The sequence below is a fragment of the Periophthalmus magnuspinnatus genome, chromosome 3 (genome assembly GCF_009829125.3).
Source record: "Periophthalmus magnuspinnatus isolate fPerMag1 chromosome 3, fPerMag1.2.pri, whole genome shotgun sequence".
NCBI lineage: Eukaryota > Metazoa > Chordata > Actinopteri > Gobiiformes > Gobiidae > Periophthalmus > Periophthalmus magnuspinnatus.
The window spans coordinates 3,483,942-3,505,967 of record NC_047128.1 but is presented as its reverse complement, the minus strand read 5'-3'; the positions used below and the strand labels follow the sequence as shown (position 1 = coordinate 3,505,967).

Sequence of the window (22,026 nt, the reverse complement as noted above, 5' to 3'; positions counted from 1 at the left end):
TGATTAATGGGCGAGCTGTGGCAGTGTTAGCCATTACCCCCGCTACCCTCTCTCTCTCTCTTTCCCTCTCTCTTTCTATGCCTGTTTGTCCCCTTTCTCTCACTCTGCCTTCCTCTCAGTCTCTCCCCCTCTTCCTATCTCTCTCCCTCCCTATTTCTCTGCCTCTCCCTCTATCTCTCCTTCTCTCCCTCCTCTCTCTCTACATCTGCTGGTGCTGTTTGAGGTGAAGGTCAGCCAAAGGACTGGCGGGGTTCCTCTGCCTCTCTCTCTCTTTATCTCGCTCCATCTCTCTCTCTTTCTCCCTCATCTCTCTCTTCCCCTCCTCTCTTTCTCCCTCTTTCCCTCACTCTACCCCAGTTTTCTCCTTCCTTTCTCTCTCTCCCTATCTCCCTCTTGTCTGTCTTTCTCTCTTCCTGTTTCTGTCTCTTTCTCCCTCCTTTCCTCTCTTTCTCTTTCTCTCTCTTTGCCCCAGTCTCCCCCTCCCTTCCTTTCTCTCTCTCTTTTGCCCTCTTTCCCTCATCTCTCTCTTCCACCTCTCTTTCCCTCTCTCTATGCCCTTTCCTTTCTTACTCCCTATCTCCCTCTCTTTCTCTCTCCCCCTTTCCCCTTTCTTTCTTTTTCTTTCTCTCACTCTCCTCTGTCTGCCTCTTCACTGTCTATCTCTATCTCTCTTCCTGTCTCACCCCCTCCCCCTTTCTCCCTCCTTTCCTCTCTTTCTTTCTCTCTCTCTCTCCTTGCCTCCCTCTCCTCCATTTCTGTCTCCTCTTCCTTCCCTCTTTCTCCCTGTGTCTCTCTCTATTCCTCTTTTACATCTGCTCATTCTGTGTGAGTGGGATGGACACAGGGAATCCACTCTCTGTTTGGAGCTCCCCTGTCTCTAGGGACCCAGTTGTCTCTAGGGACCCAGTTGTCTCTAGGGGCCCAGTTGTCTCTAGGGGCCCAGTTGTCTGTCTCTAGGGGCCCAGTTGCCTCTAGGGGCCCAGTTGTCTCTAGGGGGTCCAGTTGTCTCTAGGGGGTCCAGTTGTCTCTAGGGGTCTAGTTGTCTCTAGGGGCCCAGTTGCCTCTAGGGGCCCAGTTGTCTCTAGGGGGCCCAGTTGTCTCTAGGGGCCCAGTTGTCTCTAGGGGTCCAGTTGTCTTTAGGGGGCCCAGTTGTCTCTAGGGGCCCAGTTGTCTCTAGGGGGTCCAGTTGTCTCTAGGGGCCCAGTTGTCTCTAGGGGGCCAGTTGTCTCTAGGGGCCCAGTTGTCTCTAGGGGCCCAGTTGTCTCTAGGGGCCCAGTTGTCTCTAGGGGCCCAGTTGTCTGTAGGGGCCCAGTTGTCTCTAGGGGCCCAGTTGTCTCTAGGGCCAACTACGACCTCGATTGACCACAGAATACAGAGCTGATAAAAACGAAGCGACGATTGAAGCGTCAACATGGCATTGCTCTTTCTGAAATGTTCCGCAATATAGCATTAAATAAAAATAATAATAAAGTAACAGGTCTGATCTATGGAGAGTTGACCATGCTCTGAGTAAGAACATTTTTCAGTGCGTTTAGCTTCTTTTTTTAGCAATTTGAACACCTGCAACAGAATAAATGCATGACTGTTTGATACATTTAATGCCGTACTGAGGAATATTTCAGGCAAAACACGGCATCTTCATGAAGACAAGCCGGCAGCAGACTCCCCCAAAAACCTTGACGACGAATCAAAATGACTTTAAAGCAACTTCTCCATGTCTAGAATCCTGTCACAGAACTTATCGTTACAGCGCGACGGCATAAACAACGCATCAGTTTGAAACGCCGTTTGACCTTTGACCTTCTGATCTAAACTACCAGGCAAAAGTTCTGGACAAACCTTTAATGCAGTGAACAAGAAAAGTGAAAAAAGTCAACAAAATCTCATTCGACAAAGCAAATAGAGGCTAATTTGAGGATTGGAATAGAGTTATTTTTGACGTTTTTCCATTTTTATAATTCCATATATCTTACTTCATATATTTTAAGTCTTTATGTGTGAAAATAAAATGTAGAAAATAGTCAAAATAACACAAAAAAAACATTGAACGAGATGGCGTGACCCAACTAGACCCCGCTCAACAAGTATTTCAGATGTGCTCGTCTGAAGAAACAACTACCACGTGCACGGCTAAAAATCTGTCAGGGCGTTTCCTTGACAACTCTTACAAAATAATTACAGTTAAGCTCTACGTTGCGCGAGTCTCCTGTGCAGCTCCGCCGTCGTCCGCCTGTGGACATGTAACGCAGGCAGATGTGGTAATTATTCAGATTGGGAGTAGCAGGAGTTTAGTTTATGTGATGTGTATCCTGAGCAGTGCGTCGGAGGCTCAGATCTGTGCATGTTAATGATCAGTGTACCTTCAAATATTTATGAAGTAAACTAATTATTCATGTGTGGAAAGCCGGAACGGATATAAACAATTTACCGTTTGGATGTCACACAGGGAGGACCACACATCGGCTCGCGGCGCGCACACACGGGGATACGTAAACGCCACTCGCTTATTCGAGGATTGCGATTAGATTGGTCAAAAATTAAAAGGTCGGTTCAAATGTTTTAAGTTCACGTTTAAACCAGGTGAATCCGCAAAAAACGGCTGAAATCCGAACCGATAAACCGACACGAGGATCACATTTCAGGACATGTGAAGATCTGAAGTACAGGGTTAGCAGTTTTTTATGCAGGATAAGACATGACGTTTTGTTTTGGTTCTGTAAAACTTGCAGACTTTGCGATTTGCGTCAGTTGAAGTAGCGGGTTTGATTCATCTTGACCGCCCCGATCGACCAAAGACATTCTCGTTGGACTAAAGATTAGGTGACTGAAAAGGAGGCGTGGCAAAAGATCTCAAAATTATTATGTATCTCTGTGTATCTGACCCAAACTGCACTAACATGGCTACACCTGCAGGGGGAGCTCATGCAAAAAAAAAAAACATCTGTATATAGAGAAAGTACTAGGAAAACAATGTATTTATATAGAGATTGTGAGTTTAAAGTGTCCAAAAAATACCAAGTTTTCAACAAACTCACTCACTTTTCTGCTGTTGTCCCATGTAAATCTATGTAAAATCTAAATAAAATTATTACACACTCGGGCAGTTTGAAGGACTGTAATGGACATAGTGAACGCACACTTGAAACACACCACCAAAAAGACACACTCAGGCGCACATTCAAACGCAGACTGAAACGCACACTAAGACGCCCACCCAACGCACGCACAAATTCACCCAAAATGTACACACAATTGCACACTCAAACTCACCCAAGCGCACAAACGCACACTGGAATGCACACACAAACTCACCCAAACACACAAACTCATCCAAACGCCCACTGAAACACACACTGAAAAGCACACCCAAACGCACGTAAAATGTAAATGCACATTCAAAACACACACTCAAGCGCACACTCAAATGCACACACAAACGCAGACTCAAACGCATCCCCAAACGCACACTGAAACACAGACTCAAACTCGAACGCACACTGAAATGCACTTAAACGGACACTGAAAAGCACACCCAAATGCACACACTCAAACACACATTCAAACACACATTGAAACGCACATTCAAACACACACACGCACCAACGCACACTGAAATGCACTTAAACGGACACTGAAAAGCACACCCAAACGTGCACACACTGAAACACACACTCAAACACACACCCAAACACACACTGAAACGCACACTCAAACACACATACACACAAACACACGCACCAATGCACATCCAAACGTGCACACACTGAAACACACACCCAAACACACGCACAAACACACACACAAATGCATACTGAAACGCACACTCAAACACACACAAACACACGCACCAACGCACACCCAAACGCACACTGACATGCACTTAAACGGACACTGAAAAGCACACCCAAACGTGCACACACTGAAACACACACTGAAACACACACACAAACACACGCACAAATGCACCTCCAAATGCATACTGAAACACACTCAAACACACATTCAAACACACACCCAAACGCACACGCTCCATATTGAGTCATTTTTCAATTAGCCCCCAGCACACCTGCTCCACTGCTGCCTGGGCCCCGCTGCCTGGGCCCCGCTGCCTGGGCCCCGCTGCCTGGGCCCCGCTGCCTGGGCCCCGCTGCCTGGGCCCCGCTGCCTGGGCCCCGCTGCCAGCCCATTAGTGCCGTGATTGATCCACACAGGAAGCACGCCCCAGCAGCTCCGGCAAAGACAATCTATGGGATTTAGAGTTCGACCGCCGACCGTCGCAATGGGGAAACTTACTTACATGAGATCCAATCAGTTAAGGCCGACTTTTGCAACAAACAAAAACAAGTAGGTCACTGTTTTGATTAAGGTTCGATTTTAGGTTCCTCCCTGAACAACACCACTATAGAAAACTGTGAAATGTCACGAAATGTCAAGGTATTTCCAAGCAAAAGTTTGTTTGACGAGAGAAACTGGGGCTCGGTATAAAATCTATGCATCTGGAAGGTATGAAACAATTATGAAAGAAGAGCTGGTGTTTTTGGGGGTCATTGTTTAGCATGTGCACTTTTTGTTTGCATTACGGAGAAATATTTAGTTATTTTTTGACTTTATGATCAAATTTAAGCTGTAAAAGTTTGAATTAATAACATCTAAGACTCATTACAGATGCAAACTAACGACTAAAGTGTCTCATTCTGCTGTTTATTTATTGCAGCTCATGATTTTTTTTTAACAATATTGTACATTTACAATAGTTTTTGTGGTTTAAATCCGCTCTTGGGTTCTGTCAGTGGCATAAATTTGTTTCAATTTCATCGTTAATCGTCTTTATTTACTTGAGCGATATATTGAACTTCAAAATGTGTTATCGTGCAGGCCTAATGCAGAGAGAACATATCTAAAAATCTAAAAAAAACATATTATAACACTGTCAGTTCATTCTCATTTGTGTATTCAAGGTTGTATTGAGGTTTGGACAAGGGATCCCCATTGCCCCAGACTTATTTGCGATAATTCAAATATAAAATTCACATATTTTAAGTGGTTTTAAGTTGTTTTTCCAGATAAAGTGTCACAACGGTCCAGCCTCATTTGGTTTCTGTGCGTCCCAAATGTGGAATTCTTTACTGGAAAAATCTGTGTCTTGAAACGAGGTCTAATATTTAAAAATTTTTGAATGGCAAAGCAATGTTTTATATGTATATTTATCTATTTATTGAACTTAAAAGTTTTAATTAATGCCAAAGATGTCCATGGATTAATATATGAATGATTTGTCTTGAACATTTAAACTGTTTAACTGATCTTTTGTGTTAATTATGTGTAAACTTTGTCTGTCGCTGGCCCCAAACTTTGGAACAAACTGCCCCCTGATGTGCGCATTATCACAGACTTTGTCCTGTTTAAATCCAGGCTCAAAACGTCTTTATTCAGACTGATTTTTAACACAACTTTTATTTCATTGTTTAATGTTTTGAACGTCCTTATATTGCGTTGGTTTTGTTGGAACGCACTTTGGTCACTGTGAGTGTTGTAAAAAGCTCTATAAAGTTATAAAAGTTTGATAAAAAGTGAATAAAGTCTGACAGATTGAACTGATATTTTGCTAACTAGGTCAAGTTTTATATTTCGCTAATTGTTGTCATTTCAATTCTGCGTAAAGCACTTTGAGTTGTGTGTACATGAAAGGTTAAACATACAAATTAGACCTTTCAAATATCTTGGATCGTTTTTTATTATAATAGCTGTTGGTTCATTTTTAAAACCTCAAAAATCCATTATTATTCCATTATAATCCCCAATTCTTCAGTATGTGGAGCTGCACCGATGCTTTTACTTACTTGACCCAGAGAGCGCACTTCCCTCCATTTTTATAACTACCATAATACTGGCCTGGCTGTATTATTATTGCCTCTTGGACCCTCCAGTGCAAGTGCTGCAGAGTCAGACTTGAGTGTTTTAGCGTCAATAGAGTCTAATCATAGCTATTGGGCCCTCGGCGGGAGACTGGGACTGCCTTTATAAGACCAATGTCCTTATGAATGAGCAACACGCCAGCTCACATTAGCAAGCACTACATCTTAATTAGTCTTTTAAATCACCAAATTTCGGGTTTCGTGTTTTAACAAAGAGGTAGAGGAAAGGCACATTTATCTACATCTAAATATATGCTTGGCTATGACAGTGATTCATGACTTAAATTAATTAAAATAGCAGTTTACGTTCAGTAATTGTTCCTTAAAAGGCTTAGCAAACTTTGGCGCCAACAAAAGTCTTCGCCGATGTACGCAACGTGACGAAAATAGACACCAACAGAATATACGCTTGAGGAATTAATCAAAACATTAAAATACTTGGTTAACGTGGACAATTGTTTCTTAAAAGCAAAGCTGCAAACTTTCTACGACAATGTTTGGGGCGCCAACAAACGCGCCAAGTTAAATCTCTGCCAAAGTGCTCGAGAAGTTTGTCGTTTAGTGACAAAAACACACTTCAGCTGAATATGTTTGCGTACAAAAATGATTTAATCGCTTAACAAATTAAAATACTCGTTGAAATTCAATAATTGTTCCTTAAAAGCGTCGCCGCAAACTTTTTATGACAACGTTTGCGGCGCCAACAAAAGTGCCAAGTTAAATCTTCGCCAATGAACTCGAGAAGTTTGTAGAGTAGTGACAAAAACACGCTCCAACTGACTATACTCTTGGTTACAACAGTGATTCATTGTGTAACAAATAAAAATACTACATTATATTTAACAACAAAAGCATAACTGCGAACCTGCGAGGACAATTTTGAAGTGGCAACGAAAGCGCCAAGTTAAACCGCAGCCAATGCACTTAAGCACTTTGTAAAGTAGCGGCAACCAGGCTCCAGCTAAATTGCTTGGTTACAGCAGCGATGCACGACTTAACTAATTAAAGTACTAGTTTAAATTCAGTAATTGTTGCTTAAAAACATGGCCAAAAACTTGCGATGACAATTTTTGGGGTGCCAATAAAAGTGCCAAGTTAAACCGCAGCCAATGCACTTGAGGAGTTTGTTGAGTAGAGACAAAAGGTTAGTGAAATACGCTTGGTTACAACAGTGATTAATGACTGAGCAAATAATAAAAATACTAGTTTATGTTTAACAATTAGTATAACTCTAAACTTGCCACGATTATTTTTGGGGTGCCAACAAAAAGGGCAAGTTAAATCCAAGCCAAAGCACTTAAGATTGGCAATTCTAGGTCTGAAATGATCCAGATGACGCCAGTGAAGGTGTATATGGAGTTTAAAAACACGGTGGAGCACTTCCTGTATTACCACATGACATCACAAGGTGGAACAGAGTGTTTAAGAGAAGCACAGTGCCTAAATATGCAGGGTTTGTGTGTTAAACATGTGTAAATGAAGCAAAACACAACTCCAGGTGAAGGAAACAACATTATAACATAGATCAGAGAGTCATGTAATATGGATCTTTTAAAAGCATAACTCCAAATTTGCTTTGATAATTTTGGGATGCCAAATTAAACCCCGGCTTGCACTCCAGGAGTTGGTAGAGTAGTGACAAAAATAGACCCCCAGCACGTGACAAAGGCAGCTACGACAAAGATTAAGCCTCGTTTTAGCTCTCCCTAGCGAATCGCAGGACTTAAAAACCGCCTTACGTCTCCAGGTAACCTCCTTAACTACAAAAACCGCAATCTCCGTACAGCTTTCGTGTAAAAAATTCAAGAAAAACAAGCTCCCTCGATTCCCCTCGGATAGAAATAGCTCCTCCGTCAGAAATTTTAATGCAAAACAGAAACAGAAGACATGCAGAGGTCAGCCGTCTAAAATTACTTGTGAATGTCTACGTTAAGCCCATAGTGTTTTTCTATTGAGCAGATCTGGTTCACTGCCTCCAGTTCATGTTAGTGTGTATTCTGCTGTGTGTATTCAGATAGAGCCAGAGCCTGTCACGCAACGCTGGGCCATTCAAACGCACTGTACTCATGTTGTTATTATTATTACAGGGTTTTCAGTGTCATACAGCCACGCACTTTCTCCGCTGAGGTCGCTGATTCGACGCCAAAGTGCCAAAGATGGAAGCTGTATTGGTGTTTTGTTTTGTCTGTGGTTCTCCGTGTACATAGACAGACTGTCAGGCTTGAGAAGGGGTTGCACAAAATCTAAAAATGTAGGTTACGCGATCGTTCGGGTTGGTTTTTTGGATCATTAAGACGAGTCAAAGGAGATACTAACCTTGGACGAACCATTGGGCGAATTAACCCAGGACTAAAAGGATTGAACTAGGACTAGACCGGGACAAAACAAGGACTTTTGAGCATGAGTTTGGACTGATAAAACGTGTTACTTTGGACATATTTGTAGTTAAAACCAAGCTGATGGTCGCGCTACTTCGGAGATGACACAGCGTCGTCGAAAACGTCTTGTCTCGAGTTTGCTTGTGAAAAAATCGGAATATATGGAGGCAGTAAACGCTGGCAAACAACAGCCGTGCGTGAGGTTTGGTGAGCTGTGTGTGAATGTAATCCAGGCAGAACAATGGCCAGAGCAGCTTCGGGCGGCTCCACTTGTCATCCAGCACCACAATGAGCTGTAATCCTAACAGCGCAGGGGATACGATAGCGAGGGCTTCGGTTTACCTCCCTCAACACACTTTTGCCATGTCTACGGCGAGTGAGAAGGGTCAAATAAGTGAAGGTATCCCGCGACGTGGAGGTGTCAGACGCAAACGTGGAGTTGGCGTGGTTAAAATGGGCGTTGTTAAGTAGGGCTGTTGTGATATCGAGCTGCGGTGTTGGGATTGTTGGGCGAAGAACGCAAGGATTTTTTGACAACAGTGACGTCTTCCATTCGCTTCCATTGTCTGAAGTATTTGACTCGCTTTATGCAATCAAAACGTGGCTGTTTTGGATACTTTGGTGCCACAAATACACTTTAATAATCTGGTAATAATCATTTATAATCACACCTGCTCCCGTTTTTAATGTTTTAAATGGACCTATGCGCTTATGATATGTTTTTTTTGGATATTTAGGCGAGTCTTAAGTGCTCTTATTGGACTCTCCCTGAATAAATAAAGATGAATAATCATAAAAATAATAACGTTCTGAATGCAGAGGTAAAGCTGATGTGGCAAAATGTCCTGACCCATAAAAAATACTTTATATTTAGGTCAGATTTTTGCTTGCAAAATCATCCCAAATGTTTTATTTTAGTTCTTATTCCCTGATTAGTGTAATATTTTTGACAAACATACAAAAGTAGCAGCAAAACGTTCACAAATTCTAGCTTGTTTCATCTATCTCGTCTTTGCTTTTGAAATTTGTACTTTTTCTTTACAAAATTGGGAATATTTTGGTTATTTTTGTTATAATATGACACGATTTGAGCTGTAGACGGTTGAATAAGTCAGTTCTGTGGCTGATTATTGCTTAATTCGGCTGTTTATGTGTTGCCTTTTAATGAAACTGTCTATGTCAAAATGTTTTTATTGGGATTACCTTGCTGCGTTTTAATTGTGTCAGTGGCGTAAAGTAGTCTCAGTATTATCGTTTAGAGCTTTAAATCTCTACAGCGATATTTCAGGCTTCAAAATGTGTGATCGTGATCTAATCGAGGCCTCGTTTTCCCCACTTGTCAAGACATGAAACTCGCACAAAATGACACTCCAGCTTGTGCCGCCGGGCTGTTTCACCTCTATTGATGACTTTCGATCTCTTTTATTCAATTATCTCTCACTCTTTCACCCTTCGCTATTCGTTTTGGGTGTGCCATCTCAAGACTCACGCCAAGACCACATTTCCCGAGGATGTTGACTAGCTAGAATTATCTTAAAAAGTCATCAAGACGGCAATCACCAGCAAACCTCTGACTCAGCCCAGCAATTAGACAGCACCAGGTAATCTACAAACGCGCTAACCTCCATCATCTGCAATTTCGCAGGTCCCTGTCTCATTAAACATCCAATATTACGCAAAATTATCTCTTGTGAGGTTTAAGTCGTGTTAAAACATTGCTATCTTCTCAAAAACATATCTAGAGTTGCGTTTTGTTTCATTCACATGTTTAAGCAATTCTTTGGTTTACGTCTCTAAAGCTCAAAATGCTCCGTTCCACCTTGTGATGTCATCAAGAGGTAGTTTTTCAAGTCAACATCTACCTTTTTACCTTTTGTTCAGTAGAAATCGGCGATTCGCGGGCTGAAATCATCCAACAATCCAATCTAAAAATGATTCTAGTGAAGATGTACGGAGTTTAAAAACACAGTGGAGCACCTCCTGTATTACCACGCGATGACATCACAAGGTGGAACGGAGTGTTTTCAGTAGAACTCAGCCTAAATATGCAGGATTTGCGCGTTGAACATGTGGGAATGAAGCAAAACACAACTCCGGGTCTGTTTGTGACAAGGAAACGACATTATAAAACAGATCAGGAAACAGCGTAACATGGGCCTTTTAACCAGCTCGGACTTGTTGCTTCTTACAGATTTTGGCACAAGAAAGATTCGGGGAAAGGTGCCACCCTAAACCTGATTTCGTTTGTAAGAAGAAGAAGGCAGGTCTAAGCAGTAGTTCAGCTATGGGCCCATACAAAGAGTGGGCTGAGTTGCAGGTGTGACCACGAACAAAAGGGGCTTTGGGTACATCTCCACAATAGAGCCCCACCCCCGGTAAAAAAAACCAAAAACAAACTAAAGCCGTTGCAGCTACGGGGCAAAACAAGCCATCAGGAGTCACGGGATATTAAGTCGAAATGTTGCTCAAAGTGGAAATGTTTTATTAAATGGGAGATTAGGTTTGAATCAGAGTTAATAGAAAGTGTGCCGAGCTATTACGGTAAAACAGTGGAGTCGATCTGTTTACGATCACAGTCCAAGGAACAAAACACATTTACTGTTAATCATTATCATATTTAATACAAGATCACGTGATTGTTTAAGTCTAAGGATTGGTCGCACCAAAGCTGAGATGGGAAAAAGGCTGTTTTGCTTGTTTTGCTTCGCTAACATGGAATATATTTCAAGGACACGCAAAATTGGATACTTTGGTGCCACAAATGTAACTTAATAATCTGGTAGCAAACTTTTACACACACCTGCTCCTGTTTTCAGTGTTTAAATTGACTTTTTGTTTGTATTTTGTCTGTGTTTTGAACAAGGCGTCCATGAAAAAAGAGTCTAAACGGGGTCTCTCTGTATAAATATATAAATGCATCCGATTATGTCTCCACCAAAGTGTATAGTATCGTTTCTGACGCGTTTTCATCCCACAACGTGACACATAATCTCGTACATTGGCTTAAAAATGACGATCGTGGACCACTATTCGACTCGACTTCAAACATTTAACTCTGGCAAACTGAGACAAAGTGTTGGCTATAACCATTCTGATGAACAAGAGTCTGGCTGTAAAACTATGAAACACGGAAATACACTTTTTACTACGCAAGCGAAAACAAAACACTTTCATTTACAACACCGGGGCTTTAGATAATCAGGGTTATCTCTGGCTTTGGTGGTGAAGGAAGTGACAAATCAAAGATAGATCCAAGTTTATATTTACATTTAGAGAAAGGTTAATGCTGGTTCATGGTGGAAAAGCGACAGGTTTGATATGGGGTCGGTTTTGGTTGTTCCGGCCGCTTGGATCTGACCCTTAGCAACCTCTTGAACGCTACGATAAAACAATCCAAGAATGAAGTTTTACTATACAAACAATGGTAGTATTTTGCATTCAGAATCAAGCTGAATACTGCCTCATGGTAAAAAAGGCTATAGGTTTGATACAGGGTTAATTTCGGTGGTTCCGGTCACTACGATCTGACCCTTAGTGACCGTTTAAACGCAGTGAAGGAAGATATATACTAAAAAATCCAAGATGCAAGAATAAACGTTGACGCTACACAACAAATTCTGGTATTTTTTTACATTTATAAGCAGAGTTAAACCTGCCTCCTGCTAAAAAAAAGGCAATATGTTTAATATGGGGTTAATTTGGGTGGTTCCGGTCACTACAATCTGACCCTTAGTGACCGTTTAAATGCAGTGAAGGAAGGTTTATAATAAAAAAAATCCAAGAATAAAGTCTTACTATACAACAAATGATAGCATTTTGCATTCAGAATCAAGCTGAATACTGCCTCATGGTCAAAAGGCTTAATTTCGGTGGTTCCGGTCACTACAATCTGACCTTTAGTGACCGTTTAAACGCAGTGAAGGAAGATACATAATAAAACATCCAAGATCTAAAAGTAAAGTTTTGCTATACCACAAATTCTCGCATTTTTCATGGTAAAAAAAAGCTATAGGTTTGATACAGGGTTAATTTAGGTGGTTTCGGTCACTACGATCTGACCTATAGTGACCGCTTAAACGCACTGAATGAAATATATAATAAAAAACAAGACCAAACTTTTACTATACAACTCATAGAAACATTAATACTGCCACATGGTTAAAAAAAAAAAAAGGTAATATGTTTAATATCGGGTTAAATTCAGTGGTTCCGGTCACTACAATCTGACCCTTAACAACTGTTTAAACGCAGCGGTCAGATATATAATAAAAAATGCAAGATCCAACAATAAACATTTACTATACAACAAATTCTGGCGTTTTTTGTTTTTTTTTTACATTTAGAAGCAGGTTAATACAGCCTGATGCTAAAAAAGGCTATAGGTTGGATATGGGGTTAATTTGGGTGGTTCCGGTCACTTGTATCTGACCCTTAGTGACCACTGGAGTGCACTGACACACACACAGCAGCTGCAGCCTGTAGCTCTGGTGGTGACCGGGCGGCCCCGCTGTATAAAGCCTGTATTTTGGAATAATTAGCCTCGTTGGTCTCTGGAAAGGATCTGAAGCTCTCCAGATGCGCACATCTGGCACCGAGATTAAAGAACCAACCCCTGCCTTTCATTCTATAAAGAGCAAACACGGGAAAGGTCATTTATTATGGGCTCTGAGGCGGCTCTGTTGGTGATATTACCCCATACAAACAAAGATGAAACGACTTATTTCGAATCTACTCGCAAATATAGAGGTGCCTTTGGTTGCTTAACACCACTGCAACAACATGGGCATGGCAGACCCGTAGTGACACTTACAACAGGTACGAACAGCTCATTTCAATACATAAAAACACATATCCAAGCCTTCAATTCAATGTATACAGGGGTGGCACTTTTTACACGCCGCAAACACGAATAACAGGCGTCTCTCGTGCGTAATTTTTACACCAGAAAGTCATTTTAACGTCTCCACAGCGTTGACTTTCACGTGATCCCTGCTCAGTTTTATGATAAACACCAGTGAGATTTTGAAACACGCACAGGACTTTGGGAAAAAGCCCTTGGGTCAGAGCTGGCTGCTGCGTAATACCAACTGAGCTCATCCGTGCGTAAAAGCAGAACCTCATCACGAACACGTTTCTATCTGGGATCTATGTTTTGCTCAACAAGTGCACATCAAACTCACGATATTATGTGGCTCCCGTGGCTAAGTTTTACGCGTGGGTCTCCGGTGCTGCGCGTTCTCGGTGAGTCGCTCATAATGGCTCGCTTTTGTGCGAACATCAGGGGAGTGAAAGCATTCAGACTCTGCACCGTACCAAACCTATTCAGCTCCCTTTAGTCCACATGTTGGACTCGGACAAAAGGCAACAAAGGCGCGAGGGACAGCGGTGCAGTGTCAACAACAGAGCGCTGATGTGGAGAGCCAGAGGAGGCAGCAGTGGACGCAGCTCAGCGCGGGGTAGGGCTGCGACTGGCTCCTAAAGGTTACGAGCCAGTGCCACGTTTATTATCTGTGATAGTAGTAAACAGCGAACCACAAATGCACCGTGCGTAAAAGGCTGATAAACGATCAGCTCACGCGCAAATCTGTCAGTCTCCTGCTCGTCTTTCTATTGTTTGGAGATATCTCGGAGTCTGTTTATTTAAGGCAAGAAGATAGCGAGGTTTGAAGTTGCTTTTTAAGGCGTTTAATCCAATCAAAAACACAGAGCCGTCTGTTCAAACATGTGCCACGAAGAGCACACGTCAAAACGCCACAAAACACAAAGGGTTTCTTAAAAAGTGAAGGCGAATAATACACTTTTCTTGCAGGAACGCAGCACGGAGTATGGATACCCAAGCCACGCGCACAAATCTGTGTTAATTCTGATTAAAATGAGCATCTGCCGCTTTCTTTGTTTGCGGATAAACACCTGATCTGCCTCACTCAACTTTAAACTTATCAGATGCATTTCACTCCAAAAACCTACCTTGAAAATCCACTCATGAATCGGCCACTCCACAATGTTATATTCCTCTGGTAATCCATTCAAAAGCCCAGTGCGTAAATAAGTGTAAATCCTTTTAAGAGCACATCCAGGCGTAGGTTTTGGCTGTTGGTCCACTTTTGCGCACGGGGTTCTGCTTCTCCGCTCGCGTTTCCCTGGTTTTCTATCGCTCTCCGGGACAAACTGCGCTCCGTCCGCCCTCGTCCTCGGCTCCCTGCGCTCTGACGATGACTGATCTTCAAAAAAAAAAGCCTCAGCAGCAGCAGCGGCAGCCACCCTCCCCCTCTCTCCCTCTCTCCTCTCCCTCTCTCTCTCTCCTCTACTCCCTTTCCACTACTATTAACTTTGGGAAAGCAGAGGGAAAAGGCATAAACATTAACGACGCGCAGTGCTTTACTCTCCCTCCAACCCGCTCTGTACACAAACACAAACACGGATTAAACATTAACTCACATATTAAAATGTAACGTTTTCTAAACTTGCACCTCTTGACACCGGGGGCTTTAAAAGGAGCCGTGTGGAGTCACAAAGATTACGCGCATTATGGTCCAGTGCGGGTTCCAAGGTCTGTACGCGCGTTTACCCCGCCTGTTGCAAAGTGATTGTACTTGCAAATACCAAAGTCATCATTTAAAAAACAGGGAAACTCGTGTATTTCCATGTTTTCAAGGTTGTGGATAAGAGGAGTGAGATTTACTGCCAGGTCCTATAAGGAATGAATGAACGTAGCGTAAAAATAGTCGGAACTATTCCTGTCGTGCGCGCGTTTGCAGCTCTGCACAGCCACGGCCACCACAAATATTTAGTTTCTCAAAGCGAAAAAGGGTTATTCTTCCACTTTCCCCATGCAAAATGAAGAAACACGCGTGCAAATCCGTGTAGTCGTAAAGCAACTCACCTCATTTGAAAGTTTAGCGTCTCCGTTTAGCGTCGTAGTAATCCAAAAAGCGCGTCGGAACTTCTCTTGCCCGGCTGGCTGAGAGAAAAACAAACTAATGCACGGCAAATGGTGTAATTCGACCCGTGCGAAGTCAATCCATCCAGAGAGAGGTCTGCTGCCACCAATGAGCTGCGCGCAGGCTGCAGTCCCTCCCCCAGCCCCGACCCCACAGCTCCACAGCCCCACAGTCTCTCTCTGCGCTGCTTTGGGGCTTTTGCTGCTGCTTCTTCTCCTCCTCCTCCATTGCTTCCTTCCTTTCTTTTTGCTCTCAGTCCGTCCAGAGTGACCCCATGTTGCCCCCCTCCTGCCCCCTCCTTCCAGACCCCTTCCCCCCCGCGCGCTGTCAGCCCAGTTAAAGCTCACAACTTTTGGCCAGAGCTGTTTTTGTAAAAAGACAGTGTTAAAAGCATGAGGAGAGCGTTACTACTCCACAAACCAACAGAAAGAACGCTTTTAACAACTTTAGCCGCGAGTTTAAAACGTGCAAAACACAACTTTGCAAATGTTTTTTTTTACTGATTTTGGTGTAAACTGTTTGGAAGACTCTTTTGCGCATGGGCGGTTCACTCACAGCTTCTTTAATTTGCAGCTTTAATTCACTATAACAGGCTTGACTTTGGGCTTTACTTGTATCAAACCTTTAATTTTTGCACATTTCTAACTAAAATTCACTAAACAGAGTCATTTTCAACACAGAGTTTGTTATAATAAGACAAAATAATGTAAAAAATACCTTCCTAAAATATAAATATTCTACTATTAATGGCTTGTAAACAAAAGTCTTTATCTCTCTTACCACTAGATGGCGTCTTCTCAGTCTGATAGTGGTGGTTTAATGTTTGCAGAAGCAGTGCATCAGGGCATTGTGGGGGTTTGCATCATCACTAATCAATAGGACTAAGTGATTTCCTCGATTTAAACAGTTTTGGAGACGAGGAGCTGACACACACGGGTAAAATGTGGTGAAAATGTAATGTTTAATGTGTCTAATGTTATTGACTGGCAGGACATTGTTAAAAACACTTTACTTACGTGCAGAGGTGGATGAAGTACCCAATTTTACACAGACATAGAAGTTAAAAATTGCTCAAGTAAAAGTATCACCTGAAAAATCAACTTAGGTAAAAGTATTCAAGTATTTCACACATGTGTTGTTCATTTGTTAAAGTGTAAATGTAGAGATATTGATTAAAATGAGACATATTTTGCTCAACAATATGACTCTATTTCTGTATTTTTGTTATGAATTTTGTGTATTTATTTATTTTTTGCTCAAAGCCGAAGCTTGAACAGGAAAACGTGTTCAAGCTTCGGCTTTGTTTCCACAAACATGGTAAAAGTAACTCCTCAAATCATATGAAAAGTACTTTTTACTTTTCAGTCCTATTCAAAAATGTAGTGGAGTAGAAAGTACAGATACTGCTCTCAAATGTAATGTAGTAAAAGTAAAAAAAAATCCACTGTAAAATGTACTTAAGTAAAGCACAGATACATAAAAATTCTATTTGAGTTCAGTACTTTACTGCTTGTACTTTGTTACCTTCCTTATTCATATTTAATTTAATTTTGTTATTATTATTATTTTTATTTTTTTATACATACTAAATCAAGTGCAACCCCAGTAATATTCATATATTTTTTTTATTTATTATTTTTTTATATATACTAAGTCAATTGTAACCCCAGTAATTTTCATATTTTATTTTATTATTTTTTATACATACTAAATCAACTGCAAACCCAGCAATATTCATTTTTTTAATCTATATTTTTTATACATACTAAATCAGTTGTAACCCCAGTAATATTCATATTTTATTTTATTTTTTAGCTGTTATTTTTTCATACACACTAAATCAGTTGTAACCCCAATAATATTCACATTTTATTTATTTATTAACCTCCATATGTGGTTCTGATCTTTGTTCCAGGTTGTGCCACTCCCTGACCAAAATGGCTTCTTCGTAGCGGAGCCAAAACACTGGATTAAAATATCTGGCTCGGAGCCTGTTCTACCACTTTAGACTTTCTTTACCAAATAAAAGCTTCTTCCGTCGCTTTTTGTGTCAGGTGTTAATCCTGTGCGGAGATGCAAAGTGAGGCAGTGTGTTTGCTGGATAAACAGGAAGGATTTCCACGCACACGTCACGGCGGAGTTCACGCGTGAGCCGGTGTCAGCAGACGTGTCGGACGAGGACTCGACCATCTGAACGCTGAGGTGTGTTTAGTGAAAAGTTTGGATTTTTATTGCGTTTAAAAAGACTGAAATATGAGCTGATAAACAAACGCAACGATTGTAGTTCAGAATGTGTTTGTACTGGTGTAAACTGCAGGGTTAGCAGCTTTTATGCAGAATAAACCCTCATGGACGCAGAGGGAGGGCATCTGACACACACAGGGAGGGCATCTGACACAAAGAGAGGACATCTGGCACACAGGGACATTTCAGAACATGTTTGTACGGATCTAAACTACAGGGTTAGCAGTTTTTATGCAGAATAAACCCTCATGCTGACACAGGGAGGGCATCTGACACACAGGGAGGGCATCTGAAACACACAGGGAGGGCATCTGACACACAGAGACATTTCAGGACATGTTTGTACAGATTTAAACTACAGGTTTTGTAGGTTTTATGCAGAATAAACCCCCATGGAGGACTCTGGCACACATAGGGAGGGCATTTGACACACAGGAACATTTCAGAACATGTTTTATACTTATTCAAACTACAGGGTTAGCAGTTTTTATGCAGAATAAAACCCCATGGAGACACAGGGAGGGCATCTGAGACACAGGAACATTTCAGAACATGTTTGTACAGACCTAAACTACAGGGTTAGCAGCTTTTATGCAGAATAAATCCCCATTGACACACAGAGAGGGCATCTGACAAACACAGGGACATTTCAGGACATGTTTGTATGGATCTTACTACAGGGTTAGCAGTTTTTATGGAGAATAAAACCTCCTTGGAGACACAGGGATTGCATCTGACACACACAGGGAGGGCATCTGACACACACAGAGACATTTCAGGACATGTTTGTATGGATCTAAACTACAGGGTTTGGAGCTTTTATGCAGAATAAACCCCCATGGAGACACAGGGAGGGCATCTGACACACAGGTAGGGCATCTGAAACACACAGGGAGGGCATTTGACACACAGGAACATTTCAGAACATGTTTTATACATATTTAAACTACAGGGTTAGCACTTTTTATACAGAATAAACCCCCATGGAGACACAGGGATGGCATCTGAAACACACAGGGAGGGCATCTGACACGCAGAGACATTTCAGGACATGTTTGTACGGATCTAAACTACAGGGCTAGCAGTTTTTATGCAGAATAAACCCCCATGGAGACACAGGGAGGGCATCTAACACACAAAAACATTTCAGAACATGTTTGTACAGATTTAAACTACAGGGTTTGTAACTTTTATGCAGAATAAACCCCCATGCAGGAATCTGGCACACATAGGGAGGGCATTTGACACACAGGAACATTTCAGAACATGTTTTATACATATTCAAACTACAGGGTTAGCAGTTTTTTATGCAGAATAAACCCCCATGGAGACACAGGGAGGGCATCTGAGACAGGAACATTTCAGAAAGTGTTTCTACAGATCTAAGCTACAGGGTCAGCAGTTTTTATGCAGAATAAGACAGGAGATTTCGTTTGAGGAGGAAATGATGGTACTTCAGAAACTGCAGTCTTTGCGATTTGCCGCGTCCGTTCAAATTGCGGTTTCGATTTGATTGTGATTTATATAAGAAACTAGCGAAGAAACATCCTCAAAATCTAAGAAACGTATTCAAAATGATTATGAATGCAGCTCCACCTACAGTGAAAAAATGTGTTTCTTATGATTCGCGGTACAGTTTCAGGAAGTTGTTCGGCCTTTGCTCCGTTTGTCTTTTCTTTTTAAACCATCAGACAGTGGGATCGGCTCCAGACGGGCTCAAATTCTCTGTAAATTCACTAGAAAGTTGACGTTTTATCGTCTTTTGCTGCAAATTTAATGAGGAAATATGTTAGTCTTAATATTTTAGGGTGGATGAAGCAATCACTGTTGTTCCTTAAATAAAAGTAGATACAGAGGTAAAAACTTGTTGTTACTTAAGTAAAAGTATCACATGAAAAAATCGATTTAAGTTAAAATATTTAAGTACTGTATCTGTTTAAAAATGTACTTTAAGAGTAAAAAGTAAAAGTATTTCACCGTGTCGTTCTTTTCTTTGACTGTTAAAAGTAGTGATATGAATTAAAATGAGACATATGTTGGTCAGAGTTGGATGAAGTACCCAATTTTGTACAGAGGTAAAAAGTTACTCAAGTAAAAATATCACCTAAAAAAATCTACTTAAGTAAAAGTATTTAAGTATTTCACACAAGTGTTGTTCATTTGTTAAAGTGTAAATGTAGTGATGTTGATTAAAATGATACATATTTAGCTCAACGATGAATCTGTTTCTGTATTTTTCTTAAGAATGTTGTGTGTATTTTTGTTTGCTCAAAGCCGAAGCTTGTTTTCCTGCTTTACATGTTTCAAATACTTTCTGTGTCTTCCTCGTTGTGCGTCATGTGATGGTGTAGGGTTTACTTTGTTTTGCAATCGGTTTTTGGAATTTGAAATCACTGCAAGAAACAAAACTACAATCATGGGCTGGAAAAATGCCAGCGTCGACAAACACCATAGCTGGATCAGAGAAGCCATCGAAGTCCAAAAACGAGGTCCAAGGAGCATGAATCGAGACGAGGGAGCGTACACTTTATCACACACCTGGGTCACAGTCCTGGAGAAGGCATCAGACAGTAGAGGGTGCAAGCTTCTCCTACTGTCTGACAAAACCAAATAAACCAGCACTACAAGACACATCACTACACCATCACTACACCAACACGTGACACTTCTGAGAAACATACAGGAAGTAGCCCCAAATCTGTAAAGCAAGTAAACAAACACTCCTAAAGAACCTCTAATTTGAGGTACTTTTGGATTTCGTTTTGATTTAAATTGGATTAACTGCACCCCTGAAGTATCCAGAACAATGCCAGGGTCAACAAACACCACCGCTGGATCAGGGAGGCCATGTTTAATGTTTTGAATGTTCTTAAATTGTGTTGGTTTTATTGGAAAGCACTTTGGTCACCTTGAGTCTTGTAAAGGGCTCAATAAATTAAGTTTGATTGACTGATTGTCCAGAAACAAGGTCCAAGGAGCATGAATCGAGACGAGGGAGTGTACACCTTATCACACACCTGAGAAAATTTGTCCTATAATGTAATTTTAACGAAATTTGTGTATTTTTAATGCGCGTTCACCTGCCCAGGGACTGAACATGCAAAGTAACAGTAGCAAAATCTAGTACAAATCATATTTTCTTTTGTAAGATTAATGAATTTGTACACGGTCCCTGACAAATAAAGGATAAACTAAACTAATCCTCATGTTGAGTTATCCAGGCTGTGTGGAGCACTCCTATTTACAGCCCATTAAACGAGCAGGTTAGCAGATGTGTGAAGGAGTCCGCCCCCTCCTCCCACACACATGTCCCCCTCAGACAGCCTGTGTTATGGACCCCAGCCCCATCTGCATCTCAATACTCACAGGAAACACAGGTTTGTACTGGGGAGGAGGCTCGTCCAAACTCTGGTATTTCACCGCGGTCCCTGCCTTTAGTGTCCCTGCCTAAACTTTTATCAGATCTAATATGAATATTACTAGGGTTACAATTGATTTAGCATCTATAAAATAAATAAATAAATAAATAAATAAAATATGAATATTACTGGGGTTACAATTGATTTAGCATGTATAAAAAAATAATTTAAAAAAACCCAAATAAATAAATAAAATATGAATATTACTGAGGTTACAATGGATTTAGTAAGTATAAAAAACAAATAAAAAAAACAAAAATAAATAAATAAATAAAATATGAAAATTACTGGGGTTACAATTGATTTAGCATGTATAAAAAATAATTAAAAAAAACAAATAAATAAATAAAATATGAATATTACTGGGGTTACAATTGATTTAGCATGTATAAAAAATAATTAAAAAAAACAAATAAATAAATAAAATATGAATATTACTGGGGTTACAATGGATTTAGTATGTATAAAAAATAATAAATAATAAAATAAAATTAAATATGAATATCACTAGAGTTACAATTGATTTAGTATGTATAAAATAATAATAAATAAAATAAAATAAAATATGAATATTACTGGGGCTACAATTGATTAAGTATGTATAAATATAAAAAAATAAAATAAACAGTTCCACTTTTCAGTCTTAGTAGAATCAGTAGATTTTTGCGTCTGGTTGAAGGTGACAGCTGTGAGACTGTTGCTGTCTTGGATGAAGTTACTCAAATTTGTACATTTTATTTTCTCAAACTAGTTTTGTCTATTGTCTGCTTCTTTAACACCAGAAATGTGTTATGGCATTTGCAGAAAATGGTTCATTCTGTTTGTTAAGTTTTGACAGAAGCTTTTATCAGTTTTGTTGGACAGGATGTTCTCCAAACATGCGGCCTGCTCTATAATTATTTATTTTAAGAAATATTTTAGTTTCTTTTGCTTTTGGAAGCCAGAAATGTGCTGTTTATAATGTTTTAGCCAATTTCATGTTTAATAAACGATGACACACATACTGCACAAATACTACAAATATAACACCTTAAATATCTGCAATAAAGAATGAACAGAGACTTAATCCATAATGAACAAAAGTTTATTAAAAATGATTCAGGCTTAGTATCTGTTTAAGTAAAGGGTT

The 22,026-nt window shown here is 40.6% G+C and overlaps 1 protein-coding gene across 6 annotated transcripts in view; it reads right to left on the bottom strand.

Annotated features, from left to right (window-relative positions):
* sema6dl (sema domain, transmembrane domain (TM), and cytoplasmic domain, (semaphorin) 6D, like) overlaps nucleotides 1-15,296 on the bottom strand; it is a 49,853-nt gene extending 34,557 nt beyond the window's left edge. For 3 of the 6 annotated variants that reach the window (XM_033991775.2, XM_033991776.2, XM_055230943.1), the window contains exon 1: nucleotides 14,261-14,491. The gene's annotated coding sequence lies outside the window, so the exon portion shown is untranslated. Of the gene's footprint in view, nucleotides 1-14,260; nucleotides 14,501-15,176 lie in introns of those variants that run through there. The other 3 variants (XM_033991772.2, XM_033991774.2, XM_033991773.2) reach the window with 2 other exon arrangements.
* Nucleotides 15,297-22,026: the final 6,730 nt, after the last annotated feature.